The sequence below is a fragment of the Tachypleus tridentatus genome, chromosome 9 (genome assembly GCF_004210375.1).
Source record: "Tachypleus tridentatus isolate NWPU-2018 chromosome 9, ASM421037v1, whole genome shotgun sequence".
NCBI classification, from domain to species: Eukaryota; Metazoa; Arthropoda; class Merostomata; order Xiphosura; family Limulidae; genus Tachypleus; species Tachypleus tridentatus.
The window spans coordinates 91,329,631-91,351,730 of NC_134833.1; the positions used below are offsets into that span (position 1 = coordinate 91,329,631).

The 22,100-nt window shown below is 33.0% G+C and overlaps 2 long non-coding RNA genes across 33 annotated transcripts in view; one reads left to right on the plus strand and one right to left on the minus strand.

The window, feature by feature from the left end:
- Positions 1-2,224: 2,224 nt before the first annotated feature.
- Positions 2,225-22,100, plus strand: part of LOC143225742 (uncharacterized) — a 70,513-nt gene continuing 50,637 nt past the window's right edge. For 13 of the 32 annotated variants that reach the window (XR_013014021.1, XR_013014039.1, XR_013014015.1 and 10 more), the window contains exons 1-3: positions 14,340-15,463; positions 18,831-19,031; positions 19,328-21,423. This is a non-coding gene — a long non-coding RNA (uncharacterized LOC143225742). The other 19 variants (XR_013014041.1, XR_013014022.1, XR_013014028.1 and 16 more) reach the window with 9 other exon arrangements.
- On the minus strand, positions 14,602-17,196 carry LOC143225744 (uncharacterized). Its single transcript, XR_013014052.1, has 2 exons — positions 17,017-17,196; positions 14,602-16,267 (listed from the first exon to the last, which is right to left on the minus strand). It is a non-coding gene; the product is annotated as an uncharacterized LOC143225744 (long non-coding RNA).

Consider the following 22,100-nt stretch of genomic DNA (forward strand, 5'->3'; position numbering starts at 1 on the left):
TTTAGATATAGTTTTATTGACTTTTACTTGTGCTATTCAATCTGTTAAGAAATTTGATATCTATTTAACTATAATGGGATTTATTTTCAGGTGTTTTAGTTTGTATTTGATGGCATTGTGCCATACGCTGTTGAATGCTTTTTTGACATCTAGGAATACCTCAATGGTTACTTGGTTGTTGTTGAAAGCTTTATAGACTGATTCGGTGAGTCGTGTGAGGTGATCTGTTGTTTGTTTGTTTTTTCTGGAGGCATTTTGGGATTTTGGAAGGATGTTATTTGATTCACAAAAATGGAGAAGACGGTTGGAGATAACTCTCTCCATCAGTTTGCCAAGGCAGCTTAACAGACTGATGGGACGGAAATTATCTGGATTGGTTCTGTTGGTTTGTTTCTTTGGGATCGTGGTTATGATGGCTTTTTCCAAGTGTCAGGGTAATATCCAGTCGCTAGTGAAATGTTCATGATGTTTGTGAGGTGTTGTAACAGGAGAGTAGAGCTATTTTTCAGAATAATGTTTGGTATTTGGTCATGTCCGGGGGAAGTATTCTTCAAGTTCTTGATATTAATTTTTAGTTCGGTTATGGTTATTTTTCTATTGATTGAACTTGAGTATGCTTCTAGTGTCTCGCCAGGGAATCGTGGTAAGAATGAAGCTTGGTTTGTATTTATGAACTTGTTGACATGATGTTGGTGTTGTGTGTCAAAGTCTACTGAATTTAGGTCGCTAAAGGAGGATTCGTAGTAGTCAGCTAATAGGTCAGCTTTCTCTACGTCCGTCCTTGCGATTTTATTGTTGTGTGTGATATGTTGTAGCATGTGATTTGTGTTTTTGTCTGAAGAAATACTCTTGAATTTTTTCCAAAATTCTTTTGGATTGTTCTTGATTTTTTCTAAGTTTTTACAGAAGTTTTGCCATTTAGTTTCTCTTGCTGTTTTAATTTCTTGTTTAATTTTTGCATTTGTTCTGTTGATTTGTGTTTTGATAGATGGATCACGTGTAATATAGTTCGTCTTAATTGTCTGCGTTTGATTATTAGTGCGTGAATTTCTGGTGTTAGAGTCCATTGAATAAGTGATTGCTTTCTTCTTGTTTTAGGAATTGTGTTTTTGATGGCTTTCTGTATGGCTTCTGTAACTTGATTTACATAATTGTTTAGTTCTGTTTTGTTGTTAGCATGTTCAAATGGGTGGGGTAGGTATGAGTCCAGTGTAGCATTAAAAGTGAGCCAGTCTGTTTTGGTGTAGGTGTATGCAGAGGGTGTCACGTACGCCACGGCTGGGTAACGCGGGTGAATCATACATGAAATGGGGAAGTGGTCACTAGTGATTTCATCATGTACTTTAAAGTTTGAGATTCTGTTTACTGTGTCCTTGGGTGCTATGATGAAATCAAGTACATCGTATGAGCCGTTGGCGGCTGAAAAGTGTGTAGGTGTATGGTCGTTAATTAGGTGCATTTTGTTACGAGAAATAAAATTTTTTATGCACAACCCTCCGCGTGTGTTTCTGTTTCCCCTTAGTTCTGTATGCGGAGAATTAAAATCCCCAATAATAATTGGTTTGGGTTTGCGATTAACACATTTTTTGAAGGAAGTTAATGTCAATATCTTTAGTGGGTGAACAATATATGGCTAGAATCGGAGTAGTTAGTCGGTTGTTAAAGTGTATATTACAAAAAATGGTTTCATTTAAAGGAATCTTCTATTGAGATTAAATGCGAAATTTCTGTACTAAAGTAGGCTATTATACCTCTGTTGTTTTCTGAGTAAGGTATGCTGTGCGTGATGAATCCGGGGATTGTGGTATTTTGTTTCTCTGTGCAGAGTGTTTCTGATACGATGATAATGTTGGCATTTATATGTTTGTTTATGTTGTATATTTCTATTCTTTTATCTTTGAGGTTTCCTTGGCAGTTGATGTGTAAAACTTTAATGTGTTGTATCATTGTGTTGTTTTACTTCCCTTGCATGAATTTTAAGTGAAAGATGGTGTGGTTTGAGATGGCGAAGGTAAAAGTAATAACTTGCAAGGCTGCAAACAGCCTTGAGTGACTCGTGCCTTAATTCAAATGCAGGGAATTCACTCAATTCTATTAGCATTGCTAATAAATTTGTGGTGAATTTTGTGGGGTTGAATGTATGTGTTGTTTTCGAGCGTGTGACGTCTGCGTATGTACGTGTTGGTTGTGGCTGAGTGTTTATGTTTGTGATCTTTGTGTCTGTTGGAGTTTGTAGTAGTGGTTGTTTAGTGATGTGAGTGTCGGGGAAAGAAAGAAGGAAGCCTGAAGTTATATAAACGTAAATAGCAAGTACAAAGTCTATGTTTTTTTGGCTATTAATATCACTGCACAACAATTTTTTTGAAAAGTTTTGTTTCCTGATTTTTGCTGATTGTGACAGGTACCTGGTGGGTATGCACAAATATAGTTTTGGTTTTGCTTCATCATGCAGGAACTCTGAGAAATAGAAATATTTCGTGTGCTCTGATTCAAACAGTAAAAATTGGGTAGTTCACGTTTAAGTTATCCCATTATCAGGTACTATTTGCTGGTCAAATTGTGTTTTAAGCTTAATCTTTTACAACTACTATCAACTACTTATGATTATACATTCTAAAGAGTCTAATATGTAGATACCTTCGTTTGTTCACACTTTCCACACATAATTTTCACAATAACTAAAGGGTTGACGTTCTGCCCGATACTAAATCAGACATTTTGGTTGGTAGTGACAATCGTGATGACAGTTTATTAGCCATACACTCCACCTAGAGTTAAAAAACAACAACAAAACACACACACAGAAATAATGGAGTTTCACGTGAAAAAACTATGTTATTAATTGGTAGGTTTGTAAGAAGTATCTGCAAACTTTATTTTATTTTATTTAACTTTAAAACATCCAGAAATGGAAAATTTTTATTACTTGTTCTGATGAATATAACCGCATATTTTTGTTATTTGAAAATTTCCTTACTTTTCTACCTGAAAATTATAGTTATCAAAATTAAAATCAACAATATAAATAACTCTTTCTTTATGGCTACACAGTGGCTCAGCGGTATGTCTGCGGACTTACGCTCCTTAAAGTCAGGTTTCGATACACGAGGTGGGTGGACACACAGATAGTCCAGTGTGTAGCTTAATTTAAAAACAACATCTTTCTTTAAGTTTGAAATAATTAACATACGCTAGAATAAATATTTAAGAAATTATTAAATAACTCATTTTCAAAATATCTTATCACTGGTGAGTTGCCTAAGTTGAGGCGACATTAGTCCACATAGGTGATCTTGGTAGTTGATGTTAAATACTCTTATTATTAAAAAGGAACAGTACGTAAACATTAAACATAAAGCTATAGGGAGACGCACATTATTAAAACTAGATACAAGAATAGTGTTATAAGGGTGTAAAAACATTATTTTGTTGCTAACCAGTATCCATGACGGACAGTACATCCGTAGTCATTAAATGTAATAAAGTTCACTTTTTTCTCGTTTTTTCTTAATCAAGGTTTCACTTATCTCTGATATAACTCTCTTCTTCTGATATCATAGTGTTAAAATAATGTCCAAAATATCACTAGGGGCTCTATAATATCATGCCTCTCACCTACTACTTGTCGTTTTAAAATTTCTAGAGGATCATTTATCCATAGGTATTCTGCTAATACTTTTTCCGGAATTTTTCTTATTTTCTCTGAATTTATTTATTTTTGTAACACAAGAAAATAAAGTAATCTATTTTGATTTAAAATGTACTTTATCTCCTTTTCTGTAAAATTTTCTTAAAGTCATTTTTTTATATAATCCAAACTTTCTTTAGTCGTTTCGTAATTTTTGTGAGTTTTCGTTCACTTTTCATAAAATGCTGGATTTTGTAAATAGTTGTACATAATAGTGACAGATTATGAAAGTTGAAACCAGCATTCTGAATTACTATAGATAAGAAAACTATATTTAATTAGTAATAAAAAAAAAGGGTGACATTAGTTCACAAAAATGTTTTTGGTAGTTGATGTTAATGCTTTTATTATACAAAAGTAGCAATACGTAAGATCTAAGAACATTTAAAAGACTTATTATGTGGCGGTCAATCCCACTTTTATTTGGAAAAATAGTAGTTTTAACAGTTAGTGGTTGGTGGTGATGACAAGCTGCTTTCCTTCAATTCTTACACTGCTAAATTAGGTACGATTAGTGCAAATAGTCGTTGCGTAGTTTTCCACGAGATATAAAAAACAAACAAACAATTTTACATATTGAATTACACAGTTTTGGTCACTTAAAAACCACCTCAGTTCATATTATTTTACACTAATATATAATATGAAATACATCAAGACTCACTATATTATAGTTAATATATCAAGTCTTGAGATATAACGAGTAAAACGTCAACACATAATATATAATATTATGCACCATCACGTTATTAATATAACAGTCAATTCGCCAATTTTAAAAATAAACTGGAACTGAAATAAATGACTTTATAGTTTCGATATCTCTAAACAACAATACTGATCGATACAACACATGCATTTAAAAAAGTACTGATAAACAAAAATCAAATAATTTTGTTAAATGATAAAATAAATAAAGCCTTCACTTAACTCTGTTAAACTGGTAATTAAAAACTAACACCATACTTATTGTAAAACATTTAATGTATATTACTTTTGTTGTGGAATTTCGCACAAAGCTACTCGAGGGCTCTCTGTGCTAGCCGTCCCTAATTTAGCAGTGTAAGACTAGAGGGAAGGCAGCTAGTCATCACCACCCACCACCAACTCTTGGGCTACTCTTTTACCAACGAATAGTGGGATTGACCGTAACATTATAACGCCCCCACGGTTGGGAGGGCGAGCATGTTTGACGCGACGCGGGCTCGAACCCGCGACCCTCGGAGTACGAGTCGCACGCCTTACGTGCTAGGCCATGCCAGGTCCATTAATTTTTTAAACGTTTAAAAAGACTCCCAGTGGCTTAGCGGTATGTCTACAGACTTATAGCGCTATAATTCGACTTTCGATACCCGTGATGGACAGAGCACTAATAGCCCATTGTGTAGCTTTGTACTTAATTTAAAAAAACAACAAATTTTAGTAATTTTTTTTTCCTTCAACGGTTTCAAAGCTTTTGAAATATAAACGTTTCTGTTGGTTTTTACATTTTGTCAACTCATCATAATAATAAATAATTGATGTAATCTCACGAAAAATGTTTAAGGACATGTTAAAAATCTTTATAAATTTCTCTTGTAATTAATAAAATCAGTTTTGCACTGCTTACAAAAATATTAAAAATTCGCACTAAATAAGGATGTTATCTTTTAAAATATCGTCAAGATAATTGAAACATTAATTAGTAAATACAGCTTTACATTTTACTGTATTGTATTATTTGCACCTATGTTAATAAATTTCATACTCGGTCGTCTTGCCACTGGCTATCCTGTATTCGTTTGTTTTTCTTTCCTTTTTCAGAGAAGTTGTTTCTACTTATCAGAAAGACTACTCATTTTGATTTTATGATAACTAGAAAATTCCATGTAATAATTTAGATTTACCTTACGACACGGATTAATGAAAATTACTTTAGAAAACAACAAAATGTGAAGATATATTATTTATTTTGAAGTGAGTCTTATAGGGTCCTACAAATCTCCTGCTAGTACAGCGGTAAATCCACAGATTTTCAACATTAAAATCAGGAACTCGATTCCCCTCGGTTTTCAATTTTTATGTGTATATTATTTTAATATCTTCTTGTTTACTTCGCTGTAATTCTGAATCAAAGAGAAAAAGATTACCTTCATCAAAGGATGCACCAGAACATACTTCCAAATAAACACAAACAACATAAACAGACAAAATTTCAGCTAAACCAAAAATTATTCTATTTACGTCCCACATCGTTTTTCTCTATTTTTACTTAGAATATAAAATATAAAAGTTCATAATTTGAATCTTTTAATTACAAAAATAATGAACTTTGATTAGCTGCTTTATTATCAAATATGTCCTTATATTTAAAAGCACAGTTATGTAGACATTTTTAATGTGCTTTGTATATTTTGTAGTTTTTAAATTTATGATAACAAGATAAGTAATTATTGGTTTTATTTTCTTCTTATTGCTGATTTCTTGCAAACATATTTTTTAGTTCTCTATATTTTTATGTATTTGTTTATGGCAGGTTTTTTAACACTTAGCATCTCAAAAAGAGATGCAAAGCAATTGAGGGCGCTCAGAAGAGACCTTCTCTTCGCCCTATTCGTGAAGTTAAATTTACCTGGGCTAGTGATTAAAGGCTGAACCGACAAGATTTAAAGTTAACGAAATTCTGCTGCAATCAGGTGGCAAAGGTCCGTTGGTGGTCCACAAGAGGACCCTTAAAATATGAAAAAAAACAACACAGAAAAGACCGGTCTAAGTCATCAGGACGATAAAGGAAGGATGTTCGTGAATATAAAACAGAGTGATCATTCGATAATCGTTTATATTCTGTCTCGGACAAATGATCTCTTCTTACGAATCTGGTTTGTGTCTTCTTGCTGAACCAGATGTTGAAGTCTGTAGTGGTTGGTATGTCTGTAGTCTAGAGGTGCATGGGTTGAGTCTTCTTTGGTTTGGGTTGCTGTTGAAGAGTAACGTCAACGTTGATCAGAGTATCCTTATCTTTCTTCTTAGCATTACTTATAGAAATGCTGCTGGCAGCAGAGATCATGGGCATACATGGAGATGAAAAGCTTACTGGACGAGGGGTATTCTGATTGACAGACTTGACATGTTGCAGAGTAGTTGGTCGGCGTCGGGGGCGTTTATTAAAATGGAAATACTGTAGGGTAAATCCGTGGTTAAGTACAGAATCAACTAACTGTTTATGTTCGGTCACGACTTTAACAATGTTAGTTGGTAATCCTGTGGTCTTGGAATTTCGTGGAAGTTGTTGTTACCAGAGAATGTTGAATTTTAGCTGGAGTTATAGGCAAATAAATGTTCTTAATAAATACCGAGTATAAGCTAATGGAACTTTTGGTAGGAAAGCACTGAACGTTGATATTTGCATTCTACGGTTAACATAGATATGCGTGGTGCTGGAGTGTTGAAGGCTGCAGTATCTTATCTTAATTATGCATGTATTTAGTTGTGGCCCGGCATGGCCAAGCGAGTTTAGGTGTGCGACTCGTAATCTGAGGGTCGCGAGTTCGCATTCCCGTCGCGCCAAACATGCTCCCCATTTCAGCCGTGGAGGCATTATAATGTTACGGTCAATCCCACTATTCGTTGGTAAAAGAGTAGCCCAAGATTGGCGGTGGGTGGTGATGACTAGCTGCCTTACCTCTAGTCTCACACTACTAAATTAGGGACGGCTAGCAAAGATAGCCCTCGAGTAGCTTTGTGCTAAATTCAAAACAAACAAACAAACAAACGTATTTATTACTTATATTATTTATTACTTATATTATTTATTACTTATATTATTTATTACTTATATTATTTATTACTTAATATTATTAATATTATTATTCTTTTTTGTTAGTACAGAGCTACACACAGAACGAACTTTACTTTACTCACAACTGGTGTCGAAACCTGGTTTATAGCAGTATAAATAATTCTGTATGTTTATAGTTATCTAAACTGCTTAGCTCAATGTTTTATTTACAATATTTATACCAACTGGATATCATTCGATACTGTGGAATAAAACTGATGCTGTTACAACTATTTATATAAATTAAACATTTATTAGTTTGAAAAACATACTATTTAGGAAATCATACAGCAATGAGTATCTCTTTTCATTTGTTCTTCTTGAGAAAAATTATTTTTTTTCAAATATCGCAAACCCTTCTTCAGGTTCAGTTATTATGTTCTCCTTCAACTGTTTTCTTTTCAGGAATTTAACTACAATCCCCAGAAAGGTGCTGTGTATTTTGTCTTAGAAATATTTAAGTGTCTCGCATACGTACCTATATGGTACTTAAGCCATATTTAGTTATAGTCCCTCGAACAACTGCGTATATTCGTTCATCGCAGATTTGTATCTAACGTAAACACTAACAAAAAACATCAGTGGCAAAATCTACTATTACTGGCTTAAAGCAACGATAAGGAAACGCGTCTTTCTCATATTGCACTACTGTTCTGTCATACTTATCTTATACAAGGGTACAAGTCTTGGACTCATTTTGTACCATGAGATTTCTAGAAAATCTCCATTTTCTGTCCTGGGAATAATCTTTAAATCATACTTTTAGACTAAAGACATTAGCTTGTTAACAGTTTATTGACATTTATAACCAGAATAAGAACAGAAATGATCCGTTCAAGTGGGGGATAAGATTGAAAGACATGTGGTAAAGTTGAATCGCGAAGTTAAAACAGCGATACTAAGCTGATGTGTCACGACGATCTTAAAATATTTGAAAAAAATTGTAAATCTCTTGCTGGCTTGTGGGCAGAAGAATGTCTTGAGTCGATGTTAGAAAGCTGTCCAAGAGATCCGTATGGAGATGTTTTGGAATGTTTTCGTGAGGTGGAAGAGAACATGAAGAAAAGAAGGAAAGAAGTGTTAGAAGCTTTAAAAGATGATGATTGGGTGTTTATGCATTTACCGAACCGATTTATAAGCCTACACCAGATTCAGGTATCACTATGTTACACTTTGTTTCAGATGAATTGATCTGTTAGGATAACCCAATATATAAAGCTACCTTTATTTCTCTTGAAAAAAGGAGAGGAAAGCGAGCGAATGTTAATATTCCAATATTTAAAGACAGAAACACAACTGACACCTTCACTGAAAATTTAGAAGCACTTGGAGGTAATGGTCAGTCAGGAGAGGAATCTGAACCAGACCATGTTTATGAAGATTGTTCAGTGATTGGACAAGCCAGTTGTTCTATACAGACAACAATAGAAGCCTCTTGTTTGGAAGATTCCATGTTTATGCACGACCAGCTGTGTGTCTTAGCTCCAATAATGATGGCTTTAAGTGCATCTTTTCCAGTGAGAAGAGGTTACCTCACAGATCATGACTGTCGATGGCAAGCAATGGCTGAAAGTTTTGATGACCGAACAAGAAAAGATATCAACCATCCCAAAACATTAGATTATAAAATTCCTAACTATTCTCGTTGGGAATCAAACTTTTTGTATTTTTCATCAAGTGGAGTACATTTAAATGATTTACCCATTGTTTATGATGAACAGTTTTATGAAGAACTTACTTCGAGAGGAATAGATTCTCAAATTGCTCTTCAAGTGGCGTGTGCTCTTTTGAGGTCTCCAATAATGGTAAACTGGGAACAAGTGGAAGAAGATGAAACTGAAACAAGTAATTCTCTCACTCTTTTAGGTGTACCAGCTGTTTTATTAAGAGTCCCCGAGTATCATATGTCTACATTCTGGCGTGTTGAATTCAAAGCACTGGGTGTCCAAATAACGGATTTTGAGAACGCTGCTTATGAAATTTTCGTAACTCCTTTTTCCAGAGTTATTTCAAAAAAGAAATTAAGTTGGCTTATTCCCATCAGCAAACTTCAAGAACATTTCCAAGCAGCACATAAACGAGACGCTGTTCCTGGACATAAGTTTTGTATTGTTCAAGATCTCACTTTAACTGCAGGTGCATGTTCTGAACAATTCCAGAAGAATTGGAAGCTTGTTAGAGTGAATGAAATAATAAATGGATCCAAAGATGGGTTTCCAGGAATCATCCCAGTAATAAAGGATTATCTCCACGAAACGGTTAGCTCCGAAACTGTCACTGAACTTGTAAGATACTTGAAACTTATACAACAACGTGCTGCTGGAGAAACCATGACAGGAACTGCATGGATCCGCAAGTTCATCAAGAATCACAAGAAGTATAGAGAAGATTCGGTGGTGATCGAAGAGAAAACCTACGATCTATTAACTACTAGTGACCAAATTCAAAAGGTGTTCTTCAGTGTCCTGACTTACTGGGTTGAAAGAATCAACTTCTAACACATGAAAAATACGTGTTGTTAAAATTGCTATTAGTGGTTGTAAAGTCACTGTAAGAATGTGCAAGCTATTCCGTTGAGTTGGGATGGTAGTTTGAATCGTGTATAATTTTATACTAAAGCTATTATATTTTTTGTATTAATGTAAATGAGAGAATAAATGTAGATTTCTCATACCTGTGATACTTGCGTTTTATTTTAATTCGACAATTTCCATTCTTACACATGAGGCTCCCTCCGAGCTAGTAGGAGTATTTCGGTAGACAAAAGTATAAAAATGTAAAGCTGTACAACTTTAGAACAAATTTATTTCGCATGACTTTATTTTTACATGTCTTACACAATTTAGCATATACCTAAGCATTACTTTCAATCTTATCATTTTATTTAACTCTAAACATAAGTTATTCTGAGTCAACTGTAATATTTGTAATTCAGTACAAATCATATAATCAGTATAACTTAGGGCCTGGCATGGCCTAGCGTGTTAAGGCGTGTTCTTCGTAATATGAGGGTAGCGGGTTCGTGCCCGAGTCGCGCCATACATGCTCACTCTCACAGCCGTGAGGGCGTTATAATGTGACCGTCCGTCGATCCCACTTTTCGTTGGTAAAAGAGTAGCCCAAGAGTTGACGGTGGGTGGTGATGACTAGATGCCTTCCTTCTAGTCTTACACTGCTAAATTAGGGACGGCTAGCACAGATAACAAGTATAACTTGCATAATTAGCATGGCCAATATAGACGTATACATTTCAACGCATTCCTGAATATTTCATCATTCACACATATTTGATTTTACTCCATGGAAGGTTTGCTAATTCAGTAGATTACTACTATGTGGTTGTTCATTCAATATAGCTGACCACATTGGACCTACAACATGTAAACAACTTTCTTTAATTCTTATATTCTTCTTCACAAGTATGAGGATTTTTATACCACATATATAAAAAACTATATCTGTTAAATCACACTTATCTCAAATTCTGTACTAGTTATTTTTAAATTATCTTTTTGCTTTAAAAAATTTTTGCTGGGGACTCTTCATAATGCCCATTTTCAACTCTGGCCGTTAGACATACACTATCGAGGATTATTTCAGTTGATTATTGTATTATATAAATGTAATATATAACATTAAAATTTTAAAATACTAACAAACATCCACAAAAGGTGGCGGTTGGTGGTGATGACTAGCTGCCTTCCCTTTAGCCTTTGCGCGAAATTCAAAACAAACCAAACCAAACCAAACAATTAACGTTGCCAATCTGTCGCTTCTGTCCTTCCTAGAATCCTGCACAACATACGTTGAAAGGGTTTTGTTAGATTATAGTAAACTACTGTGTTAATTTAGTTAATTAAATATCCAGTATAGCTATTTCAACTCGTGTTAAATGTACTAATGTGAAAGGATAATTTAATTCTTAAGTATGTAAACAGGTAACCTGATGAAGACTTTGTCTGGTGACAAAACCTTTACTGATATTAATTTTAGTTAATATAACTTGTTATTCTATATTACCCGTACGAATATGAATATGCTTTTTGTTTTTGTAAAACATTCATTAGAAATAAAACGTTTTATGTTCTGATATAATAATAATACATTGTTTTCTATTTATTTTTTGACCGCATTTTATAGTGGAAGTCTGAAGTTTTATAAGATGAAATTAGAAGTCATTTCTGATATACGTGATACTATGTTATTGATTACACTATGTAATACGAATTTTGTGACAAGATAGTATATATAATTTCTTAATTGCTTATGTTATAAAAGTACAGAAAATGACTATTATTTTCTTTAAACTTTGATTTTGTGACTTGTATAGTGAAATTTAGAAATTAACCTATTTTTTATGTAAAAACAACATATGAATCAAGATTTACATATATATATACTAAAGTTATACAAAAATGAACAAAATATTTAGAAGTGAGTAGTTTTTCTAGATTTGTGACTATAATGTAAACCACTTTCAGGTATCAGTTCCCAAACATAGTCTGCCATCATGTTTTCGTTATACGATCCTTGATAGCGGCGTTCAAAGTCCAGTATATCTTGATGGAAGCGCTCGCCTTGCTCCTCTGAGTATGCTCCCGTGTCCTCCTTCATTTTATCAAGATAAACGTCAAGGATATGGACTTTCAGGGACATCCTGCAGCCCATTTTGCCGTTGTTCTTCACCAGAGATTCAACCAGTTCCAAATAATTTTCGGCCTTGTAATTGCCCAAGAAGCCCCAAACTGGTGCGACAAAGCTGCCCCAAGCTTTCTTTTACTTCCTACTGACCTTCTAGGGGAATTCTGTGCACTCCAGGATATTCTTTATTTGTGGTCCAACAAAGACACCAGCTTTGATCTTTGCCTCGGACAGCTTAGGGAAGAAGTCACGAAGGTACTTGAAGGTTGCAGACTCCTTATCAAGATCTGTGACAAATTGTTTTATAAGACCCAATTTTATGTGAAATGATGGTCCATTAGTGGCTCACACTTGACATTGTGTCTCCCCACAGAGAACTCGGTCCGTTGTGGCCAGTGCTTTCTGTTGTAGTGCGCGGCTGTGTACCTGCTGTCCCAAAGGAAAAGATAACAGGAAACCTTGGTAAGCCTCTTTGGAGACCCATCAGGAATGCCACCATTTTGAAGTATCCGATAACCTCCCAGCCATACTCATTATACTTCAAGGCTGAGAGTATAGAGTACTTTTTCGCTCTTATCTTGATAAATTGGCCACATACATAGCAGAATGCGTTTGGAGAATGCTTACAGCTTCTTGATGCCATCTCTGATAAAATCAGATAGGTCTATGTGTTCACTTAGCCAGCGAGAATTAAACTGAAGTGGTGAGCCCCTGTATATATATATTACTACGGAAAGTTCTAGAAAGTTCGAAAAGGTTCTTGAAAATTCTCGTAAGTTCTAAAACATTCTAGAAATTTCTTGTAAGTTCGAGGAAATTCGCTATCAGCTTCTCAGCACTGATTCTACATAGAACGTTCTGGAAAAGGGTAAATTTGAAAATTTCACTACCCATGCCACAAAAGCAAAGTTTGAAGAGAAAAATAGGTCTTTTCCATATACTTTAGGCTTAAGCAATTGGGTTTGGGTTGTCCGTTTTCCTTATAACACAGCTATATCAGGCTATCTACTGAATCCAGCGAGGGGAAACGAACCTCTAACTTTAGCGTTGTTAGTTCATATACTTACCTCTGTACTAGCGGGGGGACTATGCAATTAGGAAATAGCACTCTCTGCCCAGGAACAAGAAATGGTAAAATTGTTTTTACATAGCGTTCTCTATCAAAAATGTGTAATAACAAGTTGATCAAAAGAATCCATGACTTATAAAACTTTTAAAATCTCAGAAGAATTTGGTTTTTCTTTGTAACCATTGAGGTCTCTATTTATTTTATAAAATGATGAATTTCTTATCATGTTTTGAAACTTTAAAATAACAATTACTTTTGTACCTTGTACTTCAATTTTTTTTAAAAAAGATAAGTATAGTGCATTTTATCATTATCTTGCAATGGATGAAGTCGGTCGTCTTAATAATAATAAAAAAACGTTTTTAGGGTTTTGCTATCTGCTCACTGAACGTAACGGGTTATAACAATAAAATGAGAAATCTTTAGACGATATCAGCTTGAATTTTTTTATTCCCTAAACTATCAAGAGTGGCTTTAATAATAAATTCATATAAATGCAAAGGGTTAGAGTTATTATTGTTAGTATGTATTATGAGATACTTTGTCAATTTATCCTTCGTTATTCAAAATAACCGAGTCTGGTTAAGTAATAACAACACGATAGTTGGATGTAATCGTTTCTAGGACTATTTTTCCGATCTTTGCTGATATTACAGCAAATTAGAAGAATGTAACCCTTTGAAACGTTTTTGATGATTGTAATTTTTTCGGATTATTAAAGTGGTCTGCCTTATGTTCACTATTTAGTGAAGATATTTCTACTCACACTTCAGATATCATTTCTTCTACTGAAGCCTTTTCGATCAGGTAAAAAATGTATACAATTATTTAAAACCTACACAATTTCAGCAAGAAGAGACAGTCATTTGTTAGTCAAATTAACTGTTGACTTTGAATCAGCCTAACTTGCACCAACATTTTCGATTTATCAATGAGTTGAAACAATATTAAGTTACTGTTTACTCTGTATTGGCGTAAGTACATATTTTTTTTATTTTATAAATTGTTTAAAATAATATTAAGTTATTGCTGACTGTGTATTGGTATAAGTTGTATCGAAATTTATTGTTTAATCATTCTGTTAATCCAACAATTTGTATAATCTAACAATAATGTTACTGCAGACTGAACATCCTCATAAATTGTAACCATTTTTATAGTCCAGACAACAGTAAAAGATTTAGCTAATTTATTTTATAGCACATATTGCGTTATCGTTCAAAAATATGAAGCATACTTTTAAGTGTAATAAGATATTATTTTTAAAGAAACACGACTAAACTAGTTTCAGCAACAACTTCTGGCATCAATCCAAAATCTAAATGCTGCCAAGTCGACCAAAAGATATTAAAGATTTTAACGATACAGAAATCAACACATCAAGGTTACAAAAACACATTCTACTTATTCACTTATCCATAGATATACAAATCGACCCAACATGGTGATCAAAAGATTTTCAATTAAGTTGCTTTTCCACAAAATTTTCTTAACACTTTCAGTTGTGGATTTTTTTAACTATTACATTCAATTTCTTAGCATGGATAATGAGAGGGTAGGATGCTGATGACAAGCTGATATCCCTCTGGCTAGCAGTACAAAATTAGGGATGCTGGCGTTAATATGCCACTGATACACAATGATTTTATTGCTTTCAACGATTTCTCCTTAACAATCAATGACCAATAACAATTACCGAAAAATGTTTGAAATATTTCTGTATCATGAATTTGTTTTTTGTTTGTTTGTTTTTGAATTTTGCGCAAATTCCAGAAAATAGTTGTTACTTACAGATTAAAAGGGTTAGGTTACACGCACTTGCTCCATTAGCCCTAGACATGTCGTTATCGAATCTTGTCTGCTGACTTTCTTATCGTTTGTAAAACATCGACTCTCCTATCAACGGCGATTTGTAACTTGTGCAGTTTACATTTTATTGCAGTTAAGTTACGTTTTCTTTGCTGCTTTCGATATTTTACGTGAAGTAGCACCTGGTGTATCTTTCTTCAAATAACCTAAAAAATGTGGAATCTTTCACGATTTTACATACCAATGAATTCAATACGCCAGAATGCTGAGATGTGATACTCAGGGGTTCTTAATGAAGTAGCTGATACACGGAGAAAGAGTGAGAGAAGTACTTGTTCCAGTTTCATCTTCTTCCACTTGTTTCCAGCTTATCATTATTAGACACCTAAAAAGAGCACATGCCAGTTGAAGATAAATCGAAGAATTTATTTCTCTCGAAGTAAGTATTTCATAATATTGTTCGTCATATACAGCGAGTAAATCATATAAATGTACTCCACCTGGTGAGATATTTGATTTCAAACAAGAGTGGGTCGGAACACTATGTAACACAGATTTTGATCTTGGATGGTATGTGTTATTTCTTAATTGCTTATGTTGTAAAGGTACAGAAAATGGCCATTATTCCCTTCAAGCTTTGCTTTTGTAACTTGGATAAAAAAATTAGAAATTATCCTATATTCTGGATGAGATATCGTTCGGTTTACAGGCAATTTCAAATGCCTCGCACAGACCGAATACATTATGGCAGAAGCAGAACCCACCTTGACGAGTAAAAAAGCTTGAAAAATCTCGTTACGTTTCCTCTGACTTGCGACTTGCACACTTTTATCTAACAAATCCCACTCCTTGAGTCTAGGTGTCAAAAACTGGACATTCGACTTTGTTAGACCGAGATCTCTGATCAAGTAATTGAGGTCTCTTTGGTTGAGGTAGTATGGATTTCTCTCACCAGCTGCACCTCTGAAATTATAATCTGGATTTTCAACGTCTACTTTCTCTTCTGAGTTGTTTCTCTATTCTGAGGATGGCTGCTTTCTCTCTGGTGGAGTGAATACAGGGAGCTTAGGTCAGTGTGGCACTGGAGCGATGAATGAAGGAAGGTCCGGATATCTGATAGCAAATGCATTCTTACCAACCCGACGTTTGGAAATGCCCACCATGTAGAAGTAGCAGTTGCTTGAGTAATTCGTGGGTTCACGCCAAATTCTTGGAATAGCGAACTTAATGGCTCTCTACCATCCTGCAAAAGAGCAAAATACAATTATTATTATGAAGAATAAAACTATTTCATCTACAACCAATGTGTAAGGGGTTCGTGCAAAATATTTTATATGTGATATATTTCTATACTATTGGAAATTAAAAAAAAATTGAAAGAATGCGTCTGGTGAATGCTTGTAGCTTTTGGATGTCATCTCTAATGAAATCAGATAGATTTATGTGTTCACTTTGGCAGCTAGAACTAAACTGAAGAGGTGAGTGGTAAGCCCCTGTAAATATATCACAATGCAAAATTCTAGAAAATCCTAAAGGATTCTTAAAAATTATTTAAAGCTCTACAACATTCTTGAAAATTCTAGTAAGTTCTATAATATTCTTGAAAATTCTTGTAAATTCTACAACATTCTAGAAAATTTTTGAATATTATTGTAGTCCAAAAAATTTTATATCAATTACTCAGCATTGAAACTATCTGGAATATTCAGGAAAATGGGTAATTTTGAAAATTTCATTTCCCAGGTCACAAATGCTAAGTTTGAAGAAAAAATAGGTCTTTTCCATTCACTGTAGTCACAAGCAATTGAGAGAAGATGTACGTAAAGTCATAATTATTGGAGCTTAGACAATCAATTGGTCGTGTATAAACTTGGAATCTTCTAAACAGGAATGATACATTGGGTAATTGTTACAGATTAATTCATCTAGAACAACGAGTGACATAGTGATACGTGAAATTGATGAAGGCGTATAAACCGGCTCAGTAAATACCTGAATATCAAGTCATGGAAACATCTCCATACGGTTATTTTGGGCAGCTTTCTAACATCGACCTAAGACATTCTTCTGCTCACAAGCCAGCAAGAGATTTACCATTTTCCTTCAAGTGTTTTAAGATCGTCGTAACACGTATGCTTGGTCTCGCTGTTTTGGCTTCGTGATTCAACTGTATTACATGCCCTTCAATCTCATCTCCCCATTTGAACGGATCGTTTCTGTTCTTATACTGGTTGTAAATAAAAGTAAACTGTCAACAAGCTAATGTCTTTAGTTTAAAAGTATGATTTAAAGATTCTTCCCAGGACAGAAAATGGGGATTTTCTAGAAATCTCATGGTACAAAATGAGTCCAGGACTTGTACCCTTGTGTAAGCACGAGACTACGTCCAGGTTTGTTAAAGAACAAAGAAAAATAATTTATGTAACAAATATATGTATAATTAAGAGAAAGTGAAGATATATACAACAGTATTTTTTGTGCTTTTATAAACACATATCTATTATTGTCATGAACAACGAACACCTTCTTCATGTATATTAAATAAAAATATGTTTGCAAGAAATCAGCAATAAGAAGAAAATGTGAACAAGAGTAATTACTTATCTTGTTATCATAAATTTAAAAACTACAAAATATACAAAGGAAATTAAAATGTCTACATAATTGTGCTTTTAAATATAAGCACATATTATATATTAAGCTAAAAATGAAGGCCCAAATGATATGAGAAACACTTTATTTCTGAAATAAAGAGAATTATTACTGTAATATATGTTGCAATTAAGTTTGATAATTAAGCAGCTAATCAAAGTTTATTATTTTTGTAATTAAAATATTCAAATTATAAACTTTTATATTTTATATTCTAAATGAAAATAGAAAAATACAATGCGAGACATAAAGAGAATAATTTTTGGTTCAGCTGAACTTTTGTCTGTTTATTTTGTTTGTGTTTATTTGAAGTTTGTACTGGTGCATCCTTTGATGAATGTTATTTTTTCTTTTAGATTCTTAGATTCAGTATTACAGCGAAGTAAACAAGAAGATATTAAAATAATATACACGTAAAAATTGATAACTGAAAAAATTGCTTGCGTACTGATACAATGAACAATATTTTTAAGGCTTAAGCACATTACGTTGCATGTGTTTCTCATTTCGTTAGCAATAAACAGTCATCATCAATTTCAGTTTACGTTTACACATTCTCATATTGTCTACACGTGATTCAAGAAAGTTAGCAAATTAAAATTCGAATTGAAAATATGACCTATTGGCAGAATGTGGGAAGTCCTTAAGACCCGTTAAATCTCGGTCTACTCAACCTTTTGATCAGTAGCTGTCTTAAATACGAAAGTAAGGACTCCATGTAAGAAGCAGAAAACTTCTTTCACGAAAGAAAAGAAACTGAAGAGAAGATTAGTTTTTCTTTGTTTGTCGTAAAGTTATATCACAAAATATTTTACGTAACATAATCCTGCATGTGTTTCATAATGGCAAATTAGATGTTTAGTTTGAGAAAAAGAAATATAGTTACCTTAATTAATGGAAATATTAAATTGTTGGAAATATTTTAGCTACCGAAATTCATTGCAAAAACTACAAACTATTGATCACAGTGTCAGTGATTATTAATGAAACATAATTAATGAAAACATATTTTATCGTATTCCAAAATATTATACTGAATTCGTTTGAATTTCGGTTTACTTTTATCATTGCAGTAGCTGCAATTTACCTCTGACTTTTGATTATGTTATGATATAATGAAATGTTTAATCATTTACCATTTTTTCTTTGAACAGCTTAAATAATAAAACAACATTAGTTGTGGTTCTTGTCGTATGTTTGTTCTTGGGCTGTTTCATCCTACCTACAGCTAAAGGCCAGTTCGAAAGACCACCCTCCCGCAACAAACATTATTTATATGGTGGATATTTTGGATATTATAGACCACATGGTCAGCTCAGAAGCGAAGGAAGAGGTTAAAGAACTACATATTATCGGTATTTCTATGTCCTTTGTTCTTTATTTGAAGAACATTATCTAAAAAATTTGTGTAGAATTGTATTTACGAGAAAGCCATGTCACATAATATTAATTGTATACTGAAAACTGTTTTACTATGATAAAGTTATACACTCTTGAGAAACACAAAATTATTTTTATTTATTCTGTAAAGAAACAAGTTTAATACAATGCGCTTTACTGTTTTTGCATTTTGAGAATTGGATACTTACAAAATTGTATCTTGAAAATTAAAATAGACTAAGTTACTTGTTATAATATTTTTCTTTAACAGGTGAAACTGATGAAGACTTTTCTTGGTGACAAAACCTTTACTGATAATAATTTCAATTGATATAACTTGTTATCCTATATTGGATATACTATATCCAGTGTTTTTTGTTTTTGTAAAACATTCGTTAGAAATAAAATGTTTTATATTCTGATATAATAATAATATATTATACTCTATTTAGTTTTCTTAACCCTGTTTTGTATCTGAGATTTCAAGTCTGTAAGATGAAATTAGAAATCATTTCTAATATAATAAATGATTCCACGTGAATGATTATCTATTTCTATCAGAAATGTGTATTTATAATTCAATGAAAAGGACTCAAGACTGAAAAACAACAACAATAGAAAATAATAGTCTAAAATCCCAGAAGTAAATATTTGTTCTTTGTAATCACTGAGGTCTGTATTTATCTTCTAAAACAATGAATTTCTTATCGTGTTTTGAAACATTTAAATAACAATTACTTGTGTATCTCGTACATTATTGAATTTTTAAAGCAATATTCACAGTGAGTTTCATTATTATTTTGCTATGGATGAAGTCGGTCGTCTTTATAATAACAAAAAGTCCTTTGTAAGGTTTTGTTCGCTGTTGTTTATTTATTCTATATGTAGTTTGACAAGAATATTTATTGTTTGCGTATTTATTCTAATTGTAGTCTGATGTATATTTGCGCTAAAATATAGTATTTGTCATTTTAATTTAGTACTTTTTTTTCGAACTCTGATGAGAGAGCTATTTCGAAAACTGACGGGAATTGACATTAGGAAAAGTTTGAGAAGCCATCTAGTGTCTCAGTTTATTAGTGCTAGATTATTGAGTTCAGTTTTAACTCGTTATCTGTGGCAAGAAGATTTGTTTGTTTATTTTTGAATTTCGCACAAAGCTACTCGAGGGCTATCTGTGCTAGCCGTCCCAACTTTTGGGCTACTCTTTTACCAACGAACAGTGGGATTGACCCTTACATAAAAACGCCCCCACGGCTGAAAGGGAGAGCATGTTGTCGCAAGAAGAAGTGATTGTTGAAAGGAAATGTACAAATCAAACACTTAATACATTTAAATATTTTAAACTCTTTTATAAACTGAATCAGTTGTACTACTATTATTTAGCTTACATAGAAAGTTGTACAATTTTAAATTGACGATGTAATGTTATTTAAATTAATAAGGCAAGGATCACACTCTGCAAGTTATATTTATTGTAAGAAAGAGAGAGAAATCAGTTATTTAATTAATCATCTTAGAAAAATCCCGAACATCATGTATAATAATACTTAAAAATTGTCGTAATAGTCGATAAAATTTACAGGTAAAAAAAATAATTGATTTACATTTTGTTTCATTTCACAAGCTTTACATTGGCATTTGGTATAAGCTTTTTAAAAGTAATTAGATATTTGCTAATATATATAATGAATTTTGAAAAGCTTATAACAAGAATTTTTTACCCATTTAAAATTTGGCTGAGAGTGATTTTTCTTCTGAGTTATAGATAGATATGATCCTTGTAAAAAATGTGAATAGAACTTATGTTTCAGGAAATGTAGGAATTTTGGTTAACACTAGTTAATCACTAATCTATAATATACATCTCTATATTTTTAGCTCTAATTGAAAAATAAACGTTGAAACTGGAGTGAAAGCAAAAAAACTTGAAGCCTAGACCGCTTGATTGTTATTTACTTTAAAATATTTGCTTGTTTGTTGTCTTAACGTAAATCTAAACAGTGGATTGTCTTTGATCTGTCCATTATGATTCAAGGCTCGGATTTTAACGTTGAAATTTTAAGTTTGGAAAATTTTATGATGATAAATAATTCTAGTATTTTAAAATTATTGAAAGTACAATTCTTTCCTCAATACTGACAACACTCATTCAGTTATTCTCCATAAGCTTGATAATAAATTAAATAGAGGTTCGTTAACTCACCAGCAGGGATTAACATTATTTTAACACTCAACTTATCTTCAGTACGTTTGTAACCTGAATAACATGTTGTGAGTATAAAGTGGTTGATTAGAAACCAGATAGACAGCTACAAAAGCTCGTGTTTCCACAAACGTTGGTGGCTCGTTGCTTCTTTGAAGTATGTAAGTATGTTTGTAATATTTGAAAATTCTTTTTAATTGTAGAAAATAATCTTTGAAAAATAGAAACTTTAGTTATTAATTCCGGTGTTTCATGCTACTTTTGTCAAGGAATGTATATATAGATATACGGATACATGTGTTTGTCAGAGCACTGAGGGACCGATCTTTTACTTACATTCGTATTACAAAACATGTAAATTGCCACTTACATGATAATATATGTTCAAATGAAGAAATGTTCTTATGTAATTCATAAAATATTGAGTTAAATGTGCAGTAATCCAAAAATATTGTGTGGTTCATGAGGAAATTACAAACTTGAAGAACATATATATGCATGACACCGGACGAAATTTTACATTATTTTTATAGTTCCAAATCGTCGTTCGATGGAAAAAGTTACTTCATAGGAACGACATTTATGGTGCTCCACCTCGTAAGCTCGTAGACAGGTTAAGATTGTCGTTCACTATGTGAATTTTCGTGTCTAGTTCTGCTCACTAGAGCTGATGTTGTTCTTGACCTGGGATTATCTCACCTCCATGAAGTTTCACTGATGTTACTGTAATTTTTCATTTGATGCGCATGCTCATTTTTGTCACTGAATTTCACGTATTTCCGAGATCTCGAGTGAGACGAGAGCTATTGGCAGATTTGGATTTTTTGTGACATCTCGA